Source organism: Pseudonaja textilis, chromosome Z, assembly GCF_049901715.1.
Source record: "Pseudonaja textilis isolate UNSWEBS1 chromosome Z, rPseTex1.2, whole genome shotgun sequence".
In the NCBI taxonomy this organism is placed as follows: domain Eukaryota; kingdom Metazoa; phylum Chordata; class Lepidosauria; order Squamata; family Elapidae; genus Pseudonaja; species Pseudonaja textilis.
Window position 1 is genome coordinate 75,745,558 of NC_142008.1, and position 17,187 is coordinate 75,762,744.

A 17,187-nucleotide genomic window follows, 5' to 3' on the forward strand; every position below is an offset into this window, starting at 1 on the left:
CAGGATAAGAAAGAATTTGGAATCAATAATAAACTTCAGCAACTAGACAAAATTCTATTAGGCCCAGACAAAAAAAAATATAACAAAATTTTATAATTACCTACTAGAGGCAGAATTAATGGAAGAAATTGTCAAAGGGAATATGATAGCCTGGAGTAGGAATATAGGACGTAGTATCACTTTAATAAAATGGGAGAAGGTCTGGAGTAGAAATAACAAAATCACAAAATCGGCAGCCTATAAGGAAAATGCCTATAAGATGTTTTACAGATGGCACCTTCCCCTTATGAGATTAGCAAAAATACACCCCATCAGGAGTCTGAATTGCTGGAAATGTAAAAAAAAGGAGGGATCTTTCTTCCATATGTGGTGGTCTTGTATAAAGGCACAAAAATATTGGCAGAAAATTAGAAAATGGTTGGAGGAAATGACAATAGAACAGATCGAATTTAAACCAGAACTCTTTCTATTAGGGATCTTTAATAAACAAATCTCAAAAAAGTGAAGTATACAATAGTACATATTTTGACAATGGCCAGACTGGCCTTTGCACAATGTTGGAAGCAACCTCATATTCCATCAGAAGAATTGATTATTCAAAAAATAGCAAATTGTGCAGAGATGGACAAATTAACTTTGGCATTAAAAGGAAAAGGTACATCAATGTACTATGATAGCTGGAACTGCTGGTACGAATGGATAGAACAAAGATTGATTAAACAATAAAGGGCAAAAGAAGATATGTTATAATTGTAGTAGTGAATATATATATATACACACACACACACACACATATATACACACACGCATACATATACATATACATACATATATATATACATATATAATCCAGCTTTGTTCGGGTATTTTCTCACGTCGTTGCAGTTGTGCTTTTAAAGTTGTAGCAATGTTTTAGCAGAATCTCATCTGCCATCATCAGGCTTCTGGTGATGATTCCACCAGACTGTCAATTATTTGGAAGCCTGCACTCACAAACAAAAAAATCTCCACACTACAAGCCAGGCAAACACCTTGGCACAAACAGATCCCCCCTAATACCTCCAGCTCAAACACCCCGCAACCAGGCACCCAGATGAAACCTAGCTTCCCAATAAATGATAGCCGTCCATTTACTCGGAGCCAAGCTGCACTAAAAGCCTCCAATACAGGAACACAATATTGCCAGCCAATCAAAACACAAAAAGCCACAAAACAGACAGCAGATATTAGAAACACCAATCGAGCAGAACACAGCAATATATATATGTGTGTGTGTGTGTGTGTTTTCTTAAGTTTTCGCGGGTACTTACATGTATGGTATTCAGCTTTGTTCGGGTATTTTCCCACATCATTGTAGTTGTGCTTTTAAAGTTGTAGCAACATTTCGGCAGAATCTCATCTGCCATCATCAGGCTTCTGTATTGTGTTCATCTGTGAGTCAGACTTTTACAGCGGTTTCAGTTTTAAATTTGGGGCTAGCCTACTGCTGTGCCAGAATGGTTTTTTCTTCACCCTGATTGGTTGGGAGTCTTGGTCTGTATTTATTGGACTTGGAGTTTGCTGTGTTCTGCTTGATTGGTGTTTCTAATATCTTCTATCTGTTTTGTGGCTTTTTGACTAATTTTGACTAATTGCTAGAACCAAACGCCTGGCAGGCAAGACACACATAAAGACTGAACTATGCACCCTGACTAAAGTACTGACAGCCAACGGCTTCCACAAAAGCAAAATCACCGGCTTGATCCAAAAAACACAGAGACATAAAGGAGACCTAGAAGATGAACAGACCTATGGAACAGCTGTCCTGCCCTACATAAGAGGTACTACAGACAATTTCAGCAAGATACTACACAGGCATCACATCAAGACTGCCTTCAAAACAGACAGAAAAATAGCAGCCATCCTTAGAAACCCCAAAGATAAAATTGACCTGAAAAACCAAGGCATATACGAAGACCCCTGTGCATCATGCCCGGCCACATACATTGGACAGACCAATAGAAGAATAAGTACCCACCTGGATGAACACAAAAATGCAGTAAGAAAGCTGGAACACACTTCCTCACTAGTCCAACACATGAAAGCCACAGGTCAGCATCGACTTCAATGGCACCAAAACCCTAGCCACTATAGAAAACCGCAGCCACAGAATTATCAGAGAAGCCATAGAGATTGAAAAAAGACCTGAAAGCATGAATAGAAGAGATGATTCCCCCAGACTGTCAATCATTTGGAAGCCTGCACTCACAAATAAAAAAAATCTCCACACCACTGGCCAGGCAAACACCTGGGCACAAACAGATCCCCCCTGATACCTCCAGCTCAAACACACCCCAACCAGGCATCCAGATGAAACCTAGCTTCCTAATTAATGATAGCTGTCCATTTACCCGGAGCCAAGCTGCACTAAAGGCCTCCAATAAAGTAACACAACGTTGCCAGCCAATCAAGATACAAAAAGAGCCACAAAACAGACAGAAGATATTAGAAACACCAATCAAGCAGAACACAGAAAACACCAAGACCAATAAACACAGACCAAGACCCCCAACCAATCAAGATGAAGAAAAAACCATTCTGGCACAGCAATAGGCTGCCCCAAATTTAAATCTGAAACCACTGTAAAAGTCTGACTCACAGACAAACACAATACAGAAGCCTGATGATGGCAGATGAGATTCTGCCGAAACGTTGCTACAACTTTAAAAGCACAACTACAATGATGTGGGAAAATACCCAAACAAAGCCGAATGCCATACATGTAAGTAATGCTTGAAAACTTAAGGAATATATATATATATATATATATATATATATATATATATATATATATATTCGCACAAGGATCAATTGTATAGAGGATTTAAGATAAGGTTGAAAATGTATGTCTTGTTTGTCTGTTTTAATTGTAAAATTAATAAAGTTTATTTTTAAAAAAAGAAATGAAGGTGGCTATGTGGAGGAGGAAAGAAATGGTGAACATGTCATCTTCCTTTTGTGTGAACGATTCCATAATTGGATCAATCATTAAGAACAAAAACAAAATTATAGAACGTGAAAAGTTCAATGCCTATATTATCCTTGATAACAGGCAAGAGAAAAGAAAAGGTGATTGTCAAAACTAGATCATGCAAACAAATCTTATTTCATTCTTTGACGAAGTGACCAAATTAGTAGATCTGTGAAATGTTATGGACATAGTACACCTAGATTTCAATAAAGCATTTAATTAAGTAGACCAAAACCTACTTCCTAACAAACTAATAAAATGTGGGATAGACAGCACCACCACCAGGTGGGTTTGTAACTGGATGACAAATCATAGTTAATAGTCCTCAATGGAACTACATCCACATGGAGGGATGTAAACAGTTGTCAAAGGAACTACATCCACATGAAGGAATGTAAACGGGGTATCTCAAGGTCTTGTTTTGTGCCAAGTACTCTTCAATATCTTCATAAAATAATCTAGACAAGAGAATTGAAGGGGAACTCATTAAATTTGCAGACAATGCTAATCTGGGAGGAATAGTCAACACGCCAGAAGACAAGCTCAAGATCCAAAAAGATCTTGACAGACTTGAACACTGGGCCCAGTCTAATGAAATGAAATTCAACATAGATAAAAGTAAGGTTTTACACTGAGGCAAGAAAATCCAAATGTATAGATATAGACTAGGTGACACTTGGCTTAATGCCAGTAACTGCAAGATCTTGGAGTCCGAGTGGACGATCAAAATGTGGCAGCATTAAAAAAAGTCAATGCAATTCTAGGCTGCATTAGAAAGAGGTAGAATCGAGATCATGTGAAGTTCTAGTACCAGTTTACGAAGCCTTAGAAAGACCACACTTTGAATATCGCATTCAGTTCTGGTCATCACAATACAAAGGTGTTGCGACTTTGGAAAGAGTGCTGAGAGCAGCAACAAAAATGACTATGACACTGGAGGCTAAAATATATGAAGAATGGTTACAGGAGTACAATATGCCTAGTTTAATGAAAAGAGGACTAGGAGAGATGTGATAGTAATGTTCCAATATTTATGGGGCTCCTAAAAAGATGAGGGTGTCAAAACTATTTTCCAAAACACCAAAGGTAGACAAGAAACAATAGTTAGAAACTAACAGGGAGAGAAGCAACCTAGAGCTTAGGAAAAATTTCCTAATGGTAAGAACATTCAGCCAATGGAATGGCTTGCCTTCAGAAGTTGTAGGGGCTCCATCACTGGAAGCTTTCAAAAAGACTGGATAACCATTTGAAATGGTATAGGGTCTCCTGCTTAAGCAGTGGGTTGGAGTAGAACAGTGGTCACAAACTGGTGGGCTGCAGCCCACTGGTGTTCCGTAAGAAAATTTTGATGGGCCGCAGGGAAATGTCCACCCCAAAGCAATCCAGGCTGTGCAGGAACACAAGGCTGCACTGCCCACATGGCCCACCAACCCGCTGTCTCCCACCCTTTGGCCAAGTGCAAACCTGCAAAAAGCAGTGCAGCCCTCTCCAGCCAGGGCAAGGCGATGGTGTTGCAGCAAGAGGGGGTTGGTGGTACAGGAAGGCTGAAGCAGCGATGAAGATGCCGGAAGGTGCAGGAGCGCCGCACTACTTGCATTTGAGCAGCACTCCCGCACCTTCCAGCTCGTCTCTCCTGGCTTGGCCTCTTCCTCAATGGCTGCGGGCTGTAAGGACGGCCCAGAGCAGGAAAAGTACTGGCTGGTGGTGGTAGGGGGTAGAGGGGGCAAGTCTGCGATCACTATCCAGTTCAGAGGTCCAGAATGGGGTACCATCAGCATCAGTTTTCTCATCCCTCTCGGTGCTCTGCTGCCCCTACCCCCACAGCCATGGCCAACGCTGCCCAAAGAAAGCACAGGAAAAGTGAGCAGAAACATAGCTCTCACTAGGGAAAGCTATGAGTGGAGATTGAAGAAGGCACAGGCAAGAGAAGATGGAAGCTGCTGCCTTTGAAAAGTACCGCTTTCTGTTGTTTGTGCCTTCCAATCTCCGCTCTTTCACCCCAATAAGAGCTGTTTCTGCTCGCTTTCTTTTCCTGTGCCTTCCTCAGGCAGTGATGGAAGACAGACCCAGAGGAATACAAAGAATTGCAGGTGAGCACTGGAGAAATGTGTGTTGGAAATTTCCAGTGTGCTCTCCTCTGTTCTGGACTAGGATTGAGTGGGGGGAAGGGTAGGAGGGAAGGAGAAGCCCACATAGGCTTCTCTGGCATGGGGCCAGAGTGGGGGAGACCAATTTTTTTATTTTATTTATTTATTTTGACTTGTCAATCACTTACAAGATAATAGGTATAAGTATATACATAGTTATGAATACATGAAATGGGTACATATAAGAAAAATAAAAAACAATGGGACAGGGACGGTAGGCATCTTGGTGCACTTATGATGCCCCCTACAGACCTCTTAGGAAAGGGGTGAAGAGCACCAAGGAAAACCGGGTCCTAATAACCAGCCTGTTTGTGCAGACAAGAGCTTTTCTGGGCTCGACACCCCACATTTGGCCTCCACCCCCCATTTGGCCTCCCTTCTCTGCTTGGAAGCAGCAGGAGAAACCTGGAGCTAACTGATGCTATATGACAATGTTTGCGGTGATGAACCTAATGTCAACTCATAAAATATTCCTGGCCTGCTGTTATGTCCCTGGAACATGGAGAAGTTCCCACCCAGGTCCGTTCATGCTGCGGGGGCGGTTGCCCCCTCTCATTGGTCGGTTCTCCCCAGCAGCCAGCTATAAAAGCAGGCTGCGGGGTCCGACCAGTTGCTGATCGCTGCGAGCCAGTTCCAGGCTTGGCAAGCACGTTCAGTCCTTTATTATTCTAATAAAGTATTTGTTGCATCCATGCCCTGGTTCAGCCTCTCATTTCCCGAACCTAACACTGGCGACGAGGGTGGGATGGCTACCAGAGGCACAATGCAACCGCTGAATCACTAGCCGCTGATCCGTAGCCAGAGAGAACGATCAGCAGGCGATAAGAGCAAACGCTGGTCCGCAGCCAGAGAGAGTGGTCAGCAGGCAACAAGAGCGAACGCTGGTCCGCAGCCAGAGAAAGCGGTCAGCAAGCAGCGAGTGAGAAGCGTCTGTAGCCGCTACTTAGCCAAGCTACAGGGAAAGTGAAGCGCTGCGAGCCGCAGCCGCTCGTTTCTTTAGGCGCGAAATTCAAACGGCTGTCATTTGAATTTCCGCCCTAGAAGTACAGCGCGGTGCTGTATTACAAGTCACTGACGCCCACGCAGGCGCGAATTTCAAAACGCTGCCAATGACCGTTGCAGCCTAACCTCGTGTTAAGCCAGAGAGAGAGAGAGAGTTGTGAAAAGCCTCTCCAGAGCTGAAGTCACTTGCCTGCCACAGGCACAAAAACCTTCCTTGCTGCTGCCCCAGAGAGATTTTCTCAACAGATTATTCCAACCTGATTTCTTTTTCATCATGAACTCCAACCCGGTTTTCCCAGCGTTCAAGCCGGATGAGGAGAAATGGGAGTCATACAAGAATCGCTTTAACCATTACATCGATGCAATTGGGTTGGCTGATGCAGGGGAGCACCGGAAAAAATCATATTTCCTGATCTACTGTGGAGCCATCGTCTTTGACACTGCCACAGCACTCGTGGCTCCACGTGAGTTAAAAAACGTTCCCTGGACAGAACTGTTAGAAATCCTTACTAACCACTATTCTCCTAGACCCTCACAGATTGCCAGGCGGTTCACTTTCCGAATGAGGAAGCAATCAGACAAAGAGACCATCAACCAGTACATGGCTGCCCTCAGAACTGCAGCTCTCCATTGTGGGTTTGGGACCTACCTGGAGGACATGCTCCTCGACCAGCTAGTCTGCGGAGTCAAGGACCTGCACCTCCAAAGGCGCCTACTGCTAAGAAGGACCTCAACCTCGCGCAAGCCGTCGAGGAAGCCCTGGCAGCAGAGCTGGCAGCACACTCAGCCACCGAAATCCAAGGTCCTGCTTCCAAGCAAAGTGCAGTTTCAGTCCACTCTGAAGAGGTGGTCATCGAAGAGGACCCCAGTGATGTAGCCGACATCCACCGCCTCGCCCACGCCAGACCCCCGCAGGTAGGAGCCAAGCAAGAAAGCGTCACTCCACCCAAGCACATCACACTGTGCCTATCCTGTGGTGGATCTCACCTAAGGACCACCTGCAAATTCAAGGAGCCACTTGCAACATTTGCCACAAAAAGGGGCACATCGCTAGAGTCTGCCAGGCCGCTCACAACTCGGCACAAAGGCACCCCCCTTTTCACATTCGGGACCCCAAAGGCAAGTATTGAACTGTCGCACTCGCCACCATGCTAAGCACGCTTTGCCATGCCATTAGTAAAATTTCTTTCTCCGTTTTGTTAGAAGGTAGACCTTGTCGCATGGAGGTTGACACGGGGTCAGCGCTCTCAATTATCTCTTGGAGCACCATCAAGAGACTACAGCCCAATCTATCCAGAAACCGGCTCCAGAAGTGCCAGTTTAGCCTGAAGGACTACCAGGGAAGGACATTCCTGTAATCGGCAGAGGCAAGTTTCTTGTCAATTTTAAAACTTTCAAAGGCCACCTACCTCTAGTGGTAGTTAACGGCAACCTCCCCACACTCTTGGGGCTTGATTGGTTCCCCATCTCGGCCTAGGGTTAACAGGAGTCCATGCTGTCTCAACCTCAGACACTGACTCCCTATTCGCTGACTACTCAGACGTATTCAGCAATGAGCTGCGGTGTTATAACGGTACCCCTATCTCATTCTCCGTCGACCCCCAAGCAGCTCCAATCCGGTTGAAACCTCGTAGAGTTCCATTCGCTATTCGGCCTAAATTAGATGCGGAACTGGATAAATTATTAAAACAAGGGGTCATTGAGCCAACAGATTTTGCCAAATGGGAGACGCCCATTGTCACACCCCTCAAAAAAGACGGTAGCCTGAGAATTTGCTTGGACTACAAAACCACAATTAATAAGTTTTTACAAGTTAGCGCTTACCCAGTGCCCGTCATTCAGCATTTATTACACACTTTTGAACCTGGCAGCATTTTTGCCAAATTGGACATGTCTCAAGCGTATCAACAGTTCCCTGTTGACAACCAAACAGCGGAACTCCAGACCATTGTCACCGACAGGGTGCTTTCCGGTGCAAGCGTCTCCAATTTGGCGTAAGTGTTGCCCCAGGCATTTTTCAATCCCTCATGGAGCGGATTTTGCAGGGCCTCCTGGTGTAGTACCCTACTTGACGACATCTTAGTCTCGGCCAGGGACAGACCCCAACTCTTCCAGAGAGTTCGAGCAGTGTTAGAGAGGTTCAGACAGCATGGCCTCAAATTAAAAAAAAGAAAAATGTGCCATTGCCACTAGACAGGTGGACTTTCTGGGTTATAAAATTGACGCCTCAGGCATTCACCCCCTGGAGTCCAAGGTTAAGGCAATTCACGAGGCACCCACTCCAACCTCCAAAGCGGAACTACAGGCCTTCTTGGGGCTCTTGAATTTTTACGCATTGTTCCTGCCCCATAAAGCATCTGTGGCGGAACCCCTGCACAGACTTTTGGATAAAAAATCACCTTGGCATTGGGGTCACAAGGAAGACTCAGCTTTTCGCGCAGTCAAATCACTACTCACGTCGGAGGCGGTCCTTATTCAGTTTGACCCCAACCTTCCATTAGTGCTAGCAGCAGACGCATCCCCTTTTGGAATTGGGGCAGTGTTAAGCCACAGGTTCCCCAATGGCTCCGAGGCACCCATCGCTTTTTTTTCCAGGACGCTCTCTGCAACAGAGCGCAACTATAGCCAAATCGATAAGGAAGCTTTAGCAGCTGTCGCAGCTGTGAAGAAATTCCATGAATTTCTTTTTGGCCACTTTTTCGAGCTGGTCACGGATCATAAGCCTCTCCTGGGCCTACTCGCAGGTGACAAACAGACCCCTCAAGTCCTGTCTCCTAGAATGACGAGGTGGACTCTTTTCCTAGCGGCATACTCGTATAGACTCGTACACCGTCCAGGTAAAACATTGTCTCACGCAGACGCCCTCAGCCGCTGCCCCCTGCCGGCTCCAGCTGAGGATCCTGCCCCAGTCCACGCTATTTTTGAGGTCAACCAACTGGACCTCCCCATCACTGCCCTAGACATTGCTGTCAAATCCAAGGCAGACAAAACGATCGCCCAGGTACTGGACTGGGTGAGGAGGGGCTGGCCGGGCAGTGATGTTGAAACCAAATTCACGCCTTTTAAGACCCGCCTACAGGAGTTATCCAGTTTGCAGGGATGTTTGCTGTAGGGCACACGAGTGGTCATCCCGACCTCACTGCGTACCCGAGTTCTGGAGGCGCTGCACGAGGGCCACCCTGGCATCGTTAGGATGAAGGCATTAGCGCGGCTACCGTATGGTGGCCGGGCCTCGACGATGACATCATCAGATGGGTAAGCTCCTGCCATCCCTGCCAGGAATCCCGTCCATCCTCCAATTGCCACACCCACCAAGTGGGAAAGCGCCAGCGCACCTTGGTCCAGGATCCACATCGACCTAGCGGGCCCGATGCACGGCAAAATGTTCCTGGTGGTCGTGGACTCTTACTCTAAGTGGATTGATGTAGCACAACTATCCACAACCACCACGCAAGCGGTTACCAAGGTATTAACTCGCCTGTTCGTAACGCACGGGCTTCCAGACTCAATTGTTTCCGACAATGGCCCCCAGTTCGCATCGGCCGAGTTCAGTCGCTTCGCTGCCAACCTGGGCATCCACCACATCTTCACGGCTCCCTTTCATCCTGCCAGTAACGGATTGGCAGAAAGAGCCGTTAGGACCACCAAAGAAGCCCTAGTTAGGTTCAGCAAGGAAGACTGGCACCACAGACTCTCCCGTTTCTTGCTGAGCCAGCACTCAACCCCGTGCACAGTCACTAATAAGTCCCCGGCTGAACTCCTGATGGGTAGACGCCTGCGGACTGTATTGGACAGGCTTCACCCACGTTACTGCCCTGACTCTCCCCTCGCTTCCACGTCGGGGGTTAGGCATTTTGTCTTACAGGAACCCGTGTTCGCGAGGAACTTCGCTGGAGACCCTCTGTGGATCCCGGGCGAGATCGTGGCCATCACCGGGCCCAGGTCGTATCGAGTCAGACTGGAGGATGGCCGGGTCTGGAGAAGGCACCTGGATCAGCTGCGGAGACGCCAAGGCACTCACATCAGCAGTGACTCATGGTTGCAGACCGGTGCGAGGCTCCAGCATCAACCCCACATCAGCACCAATCCTGGGGACCTGTTAATGCCTGCAGCCGAGTCGGAAAGCTCGGACACGAATCATGACCACCAGATGGCCGACCAGTCCGAACCAGCCAACGGAAGCACGTCCCCAATAACCAGTCCTACAAGTCCTGAACCGGCACTGACCGAGGAACACGCTCGTGACATCCCACCGGTCCCACCTTCCCTTGCAGACTCTGAACTACCAGACAACTCCCCAGAGTTGCGCCGCTCTGGGCGCCAGCACAAGCCTCCCGCGTATCTTAAAGACTATGCGTGTTCGCATCTGGGGGGAAGGGGTGTTATGTCCCTGGAACATGGAGAAGTTCCCACCCAGGTCCGTTCGTGCTGCGGGGGCGGTTGCCCCCTCTCATTGGTCGGTTCTCCCCAGCAGCCAGCTATAAAAGCAGGCTGCGGGGTCCGACCAGTTGCTGATCGCTGCGAGCCAGTTCCAGGCTTGGCAAGCACGTTCAGTCCTTTATTATTCTAATAAAGTATTTGTTGCATCCATGCCCTGGTTCAGCCTCTCATTTCCCGAACCTAACACCTGCTATCGAGTTGCCATGGGCAGGAGGGGGGAGAATTTGTGCAGCAGCACAGCAGCCATGACCAGAGGCACATTCCACGCATACTTTTCTCAAGACTGTATCCCAGAGGCGTGATCTCTACAGCCCGCGAAGGTGCTCTATTGGAGAATTATTTATGACACACCCTGAAGGGAGGAGGGAAACAGAGTCATAGTTGAGCTGTAAATTACATGAGGTAGAGCTGACTTACTTGGGTATGTTGCTTCTAATAAATAGTTTTTTTGAAAATTGGCTTGAAGCTCATGGTTTACTTAGGGCATCCATCAGAACCCTGACACCTAAAACCACTTGTAGTCAATGACTCCAAGAATCCACAAACTCTTAACATCTTAACCAACTTACTTCCAGTTGTGTGAAAGACAAACAAGAAATCTTTGGTTATCGTTCTCACCTTTGAGGACCTGTTCTTTTAACATTTTGCCTTGGAAGTGGGAATGTATTCATGAAAATGTCTGCAGGTGTCCATGAGTCCACAGTTACAATCTCATATATGAGGAAAATAAGGATACTATCCAAAGTTTACTGGATTGCTTTTTCTGGAAGATGGAGAAAAGAGCCATCTCATTTCTGGCAGAATAAGCTGATACCATCACCATCAATTTTTACTGCAAACTTGCCACTTATGTAAGGTAAGAATTCTACATGTTTGTGTTTTTACACTAGTTAGAATTCGTGAAAAAATTGTGAACAGCTGCTCAGAATATTTGTAAGTATAGTAATATTTGTAGGTTGAATTTTGATCATCATAAATGAAGTATTTCAGCAGTTTGCCAAATCTTATGGCACATTACGTTATGTATAGTAATTTACCCAATGTTACTACAATACAATTTAAATAAAACTGACAAAAAATAAGCTCAGACTGTAGATGCACAGGAGTGGGATCCAACCGGTGTAACTACTGGTTCAGTGATTTACAATTTGCTGTGCATATGTGTGTGTGAATCATCGTCAGCTTGCTGCCTGGACAGCTTAGCAGTGCTGTGCGTGGGTGCACAGCGGTTGAAAATGCACTTTTTTCCTGCTTTTTCAACTGCAGCTGTGCTGCGCAAAGCAGCTGAAGTTGAAAAACCAGGAAATAAAGGTCAGGTAAGAGCCTGGGCAGGCCAAAACAGCAGCAGACAGAACCGGTTCTATGTCTGTTGCTTTTCAGAGCTACCGGTTCTACGGTGCTGGACAGAATTGGTAGAATCCCACCCTTGTATGAACAGCCAAGAAAATGAACCCAAATTGGAACTGCCTCCTTGAAATTTAACTTGAAAAACAATTTAATTCCAAATGAACCGTTTTATGTCTTTGAGAAACAAGTTACTTTTAGAATCTAAACATTACATGTAGGAATCAGAAAAGTATTAATTTATAAATAATTGTGAAATGAAATGCAGCTGAATGAACATGAAGAAATCTCATTGATTGGAGAGGTGAACAAGGACAATGTTTTTTCATTGATAAATATTTGAAGATATCTTGCATTAAAATGCTAATGATTCAGAAAGAGTTACTTGGAACTCCATACCATAGTACACAAGAAAGCCTGATATTCAGAGTGCTGTTTGTGAATAGTGGAAGTCTAATAACAAGATCTATTGAAACATATTTATAAAGTTACTTTTTAAAATCTGGAATGAGTGGTGAAAGTTCATAGAGAATCCAGACATTTCAAAAGGCATGAATTGTACAAATTTTGGAAGATAAAATCCTGAAGTTGTTGGAATCTTCCTCAGAATTTCTCACACCGATGGAGCTAAACACATGTAGACCTTGTATTCATATTGGATTTATATACTGCTTCTCCAATGCTTGCTGCATCACTCAGTCTGATTTAAGAAAATGATTTTGATCTTAGCAACAGGATTTTTGTTGATTAATGCTCCCTGTTTTTGCCTTTTATATGCAACACTAATCAACATAATATATATAAATGGATATTTTATGGAGCAAATAGTCCTGAATGGAAGAACTCCAAGTATTAAAAAGAGTCATTAAAAACCAACAATACTATGTTATACTATTTTTATATCTAGTAAAATTCTTGAATATAGCTTTGCTCATTCGTCTTGGAAAATTTTAACATTTCTAAAGAATTTCTAGTGCTCCTTAAATCATTTGTTATGTTTTTCCTCATATCCCATTTATGTACTGTGTCATTTTCCCAAAATCGAAATAAGGTTATTTTTACCAATGCTTTCCTTGATTTTGTTAGAGTTTTAAATAACCTGTTTTTATTGTGAAGATAATCTGATATGACTTGGTAAAGTATTGTGTTTTCTTTAAGCAAACAAGTAAATTGGCAAAAGCGAGGAAGACTTGGCAAGATAGGCTATATAAATTCCCTTATTTTAACTATACAGCATTAAATGATTCTATTTATATGTATCCTCAATTCACTTCACGAGAACTTACTTCCTAATAAACTCAGTTGTTATAATTTTTAAATATGCATCTCTGGAATTATATGTCACTGATTTACTTTTGCCCATACTCTTTACTTGAATCACTGTTGAGGCTTTGGAAGGCAGATTTGAATTTAATTGACTTTGCTGATATAATGCACAATGTTAAAGGCATTGTTCTGACCCAAGCCTCAAACCAAACAATGATAAATGCAAAACCATTTTAATGCTTCTCTGTGAATTCTGTTCATTCACAGTAAAAACGCTATTAAAACTAATTATCCCAGATAAGAACAAGCCTTGCCAAGGTTATGCAAGGCTGCCAAGAACACTAGATTAAATTGCAAGGAAATATTCAAAACCAAAAGTCTCCAAACACAAACCAGGATAGTACAAACTTCCACAAGACTTGAAGTGCAAGAACTTCTTTGCTTCCTGCAAAGAATCTCACCTTTGAGAGCTGGCTTTTATCCACTAAGGGAAGGGCCATCACCTTGCAGCTTTACTCCCAACTCCGTGCTGCTGCAGCTGCTCTTTCCTTTGAGCAGTCCTGCGTGCACGTGCGCTGAGCACAGGCTCCGTGGGGTCCTCTGCATCACTGCTGCCAGCCTCCATAAGTTCTGAAGGTAGCACTTTTCTCTCTGACAGTCCTGGCCCTATCCCTGCATCACACGCAGGCCCCTCATACGAGTCCTGAATCAAATATGGTCTGAAGCAAATCTGACAAGTGCCAAATTTGAAGTCTATAAATTTATATAGGATGCAGTTTAAGGAAGTATTTATTAAAAGTAAATAACAATCTCTCACTTTACTTCAAAGAATTTTGTTATCTATTATTTTTGCTGAGGAAAACAGTTAATCCCCAATAAATTTTATAAAAATGTGCAAAATTACAGCAGATTCTCGGTAAGGCTAAGATGGCATAGCTTGGAGTTCTGTAAAAATATATATCCCCAATTCTTATTCATGCCTTTGCTGGAAAAAACACAACACAAAAAAGAGTAGTATCACAGAATCTGTGATCATCTGGGGTGTGGCACAAAAGCAACAAAGTCACAAAAGTAGGTAAATCATCGGCTGGAGAAAAAACTCTTCCAAGAACAGTCTTTAAAGGGAAGAAATTCAGTCTAAACCCAAAGTAAATATAAATTATAAATAAAAACCAACACAAACCACACTGCAGCAATTAACGAGACAGAGCAAGGTAAGGGCAGGATAAGGATAATTGCAGGATAATTGTTATCCAAAAGATAACAAAACACACACAGTTGGGACGCCAGAACCCAGATAAGCCTTGAGAAATAGAGATAATGCACGCTTTGCTTCCAGCAACTTTGCTGTGCGTAGTTTGCCTTTTTAAACAGTTTTCCCAGCTGCAGCTAAGAAAGGGGATCAAGGCCCTTTCCTCCCCTGTAAACCACATAACTCACATTGTTCCCTTCTCTGTTCCTCCCTGTGTGCCCTAGGATGAAGAGGGGGTGGCCCTGGGTCTTCCTCTGAATGCCCAGCCAGACTGTGCCCTTCCCCAGTTTCTTCCACAGCCACCAGATCCACACTCCCACTCCCTGTCAGCTACTCAACCTCCCCCTCGGAATCAGATTCTAACAGAGGCATGACAGAATCGTAGAACTAGAAAGGACCATGGAAATTTTCAGAGTGCTTGCAGTGTGACTACTATTGTGAGACAACCCAGGAGCAAAACACAGAACACAGAGGCTTTGTCTTTTAATAGTGGTTTATGTACAAGACAGCTATATACATACATATACACGGTAGGCAAATACCTGGCAAGTAATCAATCTTCTTCACTTTTCACGGAGAATCACAATGGAGACACAACACATGGAGACGAAGAGATACACCCTCTCATGGCCTCCTACATATAGATAGCTTCTTAAAGTGGTAAAACCCTGTGGACCCATCCTTAGTCTTAAAGCAGCAATAACTATGCTGATTCATTCTCATTGCAACAGCCATACAGCAGCTGGTCAGCTATTAAATTTCAATACCTTGCCAGAAATCTTCTAGCCAGGCCCCTACCCCTCTGCCCCCCCCAAGACAGGAGTCTTTATCACACCCCAAATCATCCAATCTTTCTTGAAAATCTCCAGCAATAGAGTACCAACAACTCCAGGAACCAGGCTGTTCCATTGACCAATTGTTCTCAGTTTCAGGAAATTTCTCCTTAGTTTCAGATTGGAGCTCCACCTGATGAGATATCATCCATTGCTTCTTGTTCTGCTATCAGTTGCTTTGAAGAATAAATCATTCTTCTCCATGTCAGCCTTTCAAGTATTGGGAAATGGCTATCATGACACCCAAGCCTTCTCTTTAATAAGCTTAACATACCTAGTTCCACTAGCTCTCCTTATCTTCTGTGTTGCTCTTCTCTGCATTCTTTCCAGGGTCTTAGCATCTTTTTCACATGGTCTGGATATAATATTGCTAGTGCAGTATAGAGCAGTTGTGATCTTAATGCTGTTTTCCTGTTGATGCAGCCTAGAACTGCACTGACTTTTTTGGCCATTGAAGCAAACTGCTCACTCATACTTAAGCAGTGGTCCATCAGGACATCTAGATCCCTGTCACTGGAACTACTGTTGAGCCAGGTATTGACTATTCTATAATTGTGCCTTTGGTTTATCCTACCTAAGAGCAGAACCTTATTGTTCTTACCATTGAACTGCATCTTGTTGGTTAGGATTCAGTGATCAAGTCTGTTAATACCCTTCTAAATCTCAAGTCTGCCTTCCAAAGGCTTAGCAATACTCTCCAGCTTAGTATCATCCACAAATTTGATAAGCACCTCTTCAATCCCCTCCTGTAGGCTTTTTATGAAGTTGTTGAAGTGTACAAGATAGAACCCTGAGGGACTTAAACTTGGTGAAAGGTAGAAAGTCTAATATTTATGTGTCAGTAGATCTCTAGGAATTGGTGGTCTGTTTAACTTATTCCACTCTTAAACTATGGTTGTTGCCTGAGATCAGGAAGGACAATATTAGAACATGGAGCCATGAAAGCAGTGTAGATTTAAGGGTTCCAGATATTTTCATTGTGTCATTAATCCTAAAATATTACACATGAAATCCATATTTTGCAATTAAACATAGAAGGCTTAAGTAGAAATAAATATGAGTACCTAAGGGGCCTGGCCATAGATAATAGGATAGATGTTACAACACTACAAGAAATTCAGTTGACTGATGAGGAACAGATTAAAGCCTGAGGGAAGATCCCAGGATAAAAATAGTAGTTGACATAAAATCTAATGTTCATGGCTCCATAATGTATTTCTATCACAATATTAAAGAATAAAGGATTATTAATTGTTTCCAAAAATATAACATCGAAAATATCACTATTGAAATATCAGGAATAATGATCATGGCAAGTTACAAACCTCCCAGGAGTAAGCCTACCACTGCCAACCCTGGACCACCAAGGAGTATATACAGATGATTTTAATAGTCACCATGCTGGGGATATAACAACAAGAATGAGACTGGGGAAACATTAGCAAATAGGATAGAGCAGAATAAGATTCACCTAACTTATGATGTCAAAGATTTGAAAAACCTCCGTTCTGCAAGATGACAAAATGAAACAGCTCCAATACCAGGTTTGAAGACTAGATTTAAAAAATATCCGATAAGTTTATGGTCAACCGCTTTTCCATTGCTACTAAGTTAATTGTATGGATATGTCAATATATTTGCAAGGGATTAAGCTCATCAAAAGAATTCATATTATTTTTTATTAATCAAACGAGGTTAATATATGAATTGGAGTATCTGTGGTAGGAGAATGGAAAGGAAAAAGTCTCCTTATGCAGGATGGTTGGAGCACACTATTTTTAGACTTGAGGTACTACCACTATGAAACACAACAAACAGAACTAATTAGAGAAGAACATGATTTATGAAGAATTTATCAATCCAGGTAGTCCTCTCTTAATGATTATTCATTTA